The 3,860-nt window shown below is 38.8% G+C and overlaps 1 protein-coding gene across 6 annotated transcripts in view; it reads left to right on the top strand.

Moving 5' to 3' along the window:
- LOC109241987 overlaps positions 1-3,860 on the top strand; it is an 11,120-nt gene that overhangs the window by 3,340 nt on the left and 3,920 nt on the right. For 5 of the 6 annotated variants that reach the window (XM_019408814.1, XM_019408811.1, XM_019408813.1 and 2 more), the window contains one exon: positions 2,790-2,904. The gene's annotated coding sequence lies outside the window, so the exon portion shown is untranslated. Of the gene's footprint in view, positions 1-2,067; positions 2,601-2,789; positions 2,905-3,860 lie in introns of those variants that run through there. The other variant, XM_019408815.1, reaches the window with a different exon arrangement.

Genomic DNA, 3,860 nt, shown 5'->3' with positions numbered 1-3,860 from the left:
AAATTATTTTTTTTACCTTAAGTTTTTTTTTTTTTTTTGCAATTTCAAATTTCTATTTTTTCGTTTTTCTGCACCACCCACCCCAACCCCGCACCTGCCCCCCTCCTCCCTCCCCCTCCCCCCTCCCCCCCCCCCCTCCCGAAAAAAATATTTTTTGAAATATATTTTTCAGTTTTAATTTTTTTTATTTATCGATTTAAAGGTTCAAAATTTTACAAGTTCCAAAATTATGAGTTCGGAGGTTTATGTGTTTGGAAGTTTACGGGTTTAGAAATTATAAAGTTTACGGGTTCGAAATTCCGCGGTTTTGAAAGTTTAGCGGTTCGGAAGTTTATGAAATTTGTGGGTTCGGAAGGTTGTCGGTTTGAAAGTTTATGACTTCATGTTTATTATATCTAAATTATTTATGAATACTCTTGAGAAGTCGTTTTTCTTAATTTGCGTCCCAAACACCGGAAAATGAATAAGATTACTACTTGTTTTCCAAGAAAATATTTTCTTGGAAAACATTTTCCATTATACCAAACACACCCATAGTCTTTAGGCTATGGCAAATTTTTGATTTCATGTGCTTTAATTGGGCTTTAGTCTTTAGATACATACATCTTTCTTGAGTTTTGCGTGTGGCATGTGAGGTGAGGTTCTGTTGAGTTCTTTTGTGTCAATTACGGTCTAGAACTTGCCCCAAGTGTGTTTCGAGGCGAAATCCTAGGTTGCGCTTGGTTTAGAAAATGATTTTTGGCTTTCTTTGGACCACTTGTGCCTTAAATTGTCTACCCTTTGCGCGATTACCTTAGTCACCCCCCTTGAGCCTTTAGCCTTTTCATTGGCAACCACATTGCAAGCCTTTCCCCTTTTGTATTAACCTCTTTTGATGCTCTGACCTTCTTGAAGCTATAATTTAGGCTTTTAGCCTAAGTTTTTGGGAGGAAATGGGAAAAATGTATTGTGGTAGTTGAATGAAGTTGATTAGAAGGTAAAAGTGAAGACGAAGTGTCAATACAACAACAACAACAACGACCCAGCGAAATCCCACTAGTGGGGTCTGGGGAGGGGAGTGTGTATGCAGATTTTACCCCTACCCCGAGGGGTAGAGAGGCAGTTTCCGAAAGACCCTCGGCTCATGAAGACGAAGTGTGAATAAGAGTTGAAAAATATAAAACGGGAAAAAAGTAGCTTTGAAAAAACAAAATAAAATGGATATAAAACAGAGAGAGAGAGAGAGTTGTGAAATAAAAGGGTTGACATGGTGATAAAGTTGAAAAGTGAGCATAAAGAGTGGAATTTTAAAAAGAAAAGTGTTTTGAAGTATTGAAATTGTAGTGCTATGAAAGGTAGACGATAAAGAAGTAATCACATGCTATTGGATAATTTTGTAGCCCATAGTTTGGAGATTAAAGCACAAATATGTTGGTGAAAACACCCTTTTTATAGTGCAGTTAAATACATCAAAGTTTGATATGGAAATGAAGAAACTTTAGGGTGACAGCATTAGTAAGTTGTGGCTTAGGAAGGTTGTAGTCACTCATTGGTTATTACCTATATTAATGTCCTAGCTCTAACCAAAAGCCTACGTTATATTCCCGCAAGTCCTAAATGATTTTGAACTAGGTGGACCTACATTAGTTGTGAAAATATCACATAGTGTGTGTGGGAACATCTCTTGTTTTGTGAAGCCACATGGAAACTCTGGTGTGATTGATGTTTCTTTCTCAATCAGAGACGCATGAACAAAAGAAAGTGGCCTTGTGAATTAGAGGTAACTTTAGAAGCTTTAGTGTCATGGCTTGACTAGCTTGGTGCTTGTGTGTTGGTTTTGGAAAGTGAGATCTTTGGAAGTTGTTGAAGGTTCATGCGTTTGAGTATAATTGTTGGTGCCAACCGAAGTCTTAAGTTTCGTGCTTTTTGCTTCTTGGTTTGGTTGCTTTATTTGGACTGTTTACCTGAGTACTAGAGTTCTTGAGAAGTATTGCTTGTAGTTTGATTTGCTTGAGGACAAGCAAAAGTTTAAGTTTGGGGGAGTTGATAAGTTAGCCTTTTACCTAACTTCTTTTACGATTTGTGTAGATTTATGCCCCAATTATGCAGTAGATGATATTTGTGTAATAAGGAGGAGGAGAGCAGCAGCCATCTGTTTCTAACTGCATAGTAGCTAGACCACTGTTGAACTGTTCAATCTGTCATTTGTTAGCCAAAAAAGTGAAGTGCTGAACAGCTAGGGCAGTGAAGGGATCAGTAAATCACTGAAAAGAATATGGAACACGGTGCCAGCTTGCATGTGTTGGATCTTGTGGGGAGAAATGAATTCCAGGTGTTTTGAAGGAAAAGCGAACCCTCTACAGTTTTTAAAGTTCAGATGTCTATGGTTTTTGGCTTTTTGGGTGCAACATACAAGATTGTAAAGGATGAAAGCATGCTAGACTACATCAATTCACTATAGGAATATGTTTTTTTTTCCTCTGTACAGATGGATTCCTCTCTTTTTGTTTTTGTATAAGGGGATCCCGGAACATGTATTCCACAAACACTGTCTTAGTGTTTGGTTGCTGACATTTAAAAAATCTTTACCTGTTTAAAAAAAGTTGTTTCAGTCAGTTTCATGGTCATTCTGAACTCTGATCTCGATCTCTAATTCAGATCTCACAGATAATTCCAAAACAATAAAGAGCTTTAGTTGTGGTTTCTTCTTCTCTCTGAAATCTCGTAAGGCAAAAAAAAAGGAATATATTTTTCTGCTAGACGAAGCATACTTAAAGGCCTTTTTTAATGTGTAACTTGTTTTTTATTAGTGCTGTGAGCACCCAGCATCCTGCATCAATTGACTGCAGTGCTCATGTAAGCCGAAGATTTTGCGGATTCTAGCAGCGATACGGATTCAGATGCTGATGTAGATGTCCGTATGAGGTATGCTATTTACTCAATCACCACCTAAACACTAAATCCTGCAGTCATTTGTTTGCATATTTTTAGGAGTTAATCCCAATTTTTTTGTCAATTACTTTTCGGGTAATCAAATCATTTAGATAAATGCTTAATCTCAGGTGTGTTGCTCGACCATGTAACTCTTGATGTCTTTTTTTTGATAAGGTAAATTGTATCAATCAAAAGGGAGAGAACTCCCGTATACAGGAAGTATACCAAAAAGTAGAGAATTTACATCAGTACATGATTCTCTATAAAAGGCGTCCAATCTTCTATACAAGTAGGGGCTATATGAGTGCACCAAAAGCGATCAAAGATAAAAGACTATTCTTAAGATGTGAAAAAGGAGACTCAATCCCCTCAAAAGCTCCCCTATTTCTATCCCCCCAAACTATCCACTGAGAGCTAACGGGGCGAACTTCCACGCCTTTTGCTTTCTTCTTCGACGAAAACCGGCCCAGCTATATAACATTTCCTTTACAGTGTTTGACATCACCCGTTGAACACCAAAAAGATTCAGGATTGCCCTCCACAAAGCCGAGGACACAGGGCAATGCAACAAAAGATGATCAACTTCTTCCCCTGAGCTTTTACACATGTAGCACCAACTAACAAGTGTAATTCCTCTCTTTCGCAGATTTTCAGCAGTCAAAATCACTCCCCTCGCCGCTAGCCATGCAAAAAAGCACACCTTCGTAGGCGCCTTAGGAATCCAAATTGAGGAGTATGGAAAAGTGGCCTCCTCTCTCACCAACATACTCTGTTAAAAGGACTTTACGGTGAACAAACCATCGCCACGCAAACCCCATCTCCAAGAATCATAAGATGGCTGGGGCATGTCTTGCCCATATAGCAGTGTCAACAAACCTTGGAGCTCCGCAATCTCCCAATCTTGCATGTTCCTTCTAAATGAGAGGTCCCATACTACCCCCCCCCCC

This window comes from Nicotiana attenuata, unplaced genomic scaffold (genome assembly GCF_001879085.1).
Source record: "Nicotiana attenuata strain UT unplaced genomic scaffold, NIATTr2, whole genome shotgun sequence".
Classification (NCBI taxonomy): Eukaryota; Viridiplantae; Streptophyta; class Magnoliopsida; order Solanales; family Solanaceae; genus Nicotiana; species Nicotiana attenuata.
The sequence above is the reverse complement of the archived record's forward strand: the minus strand, read 5'-3'. Positions and strand labels throughout refer to the sequence as shown.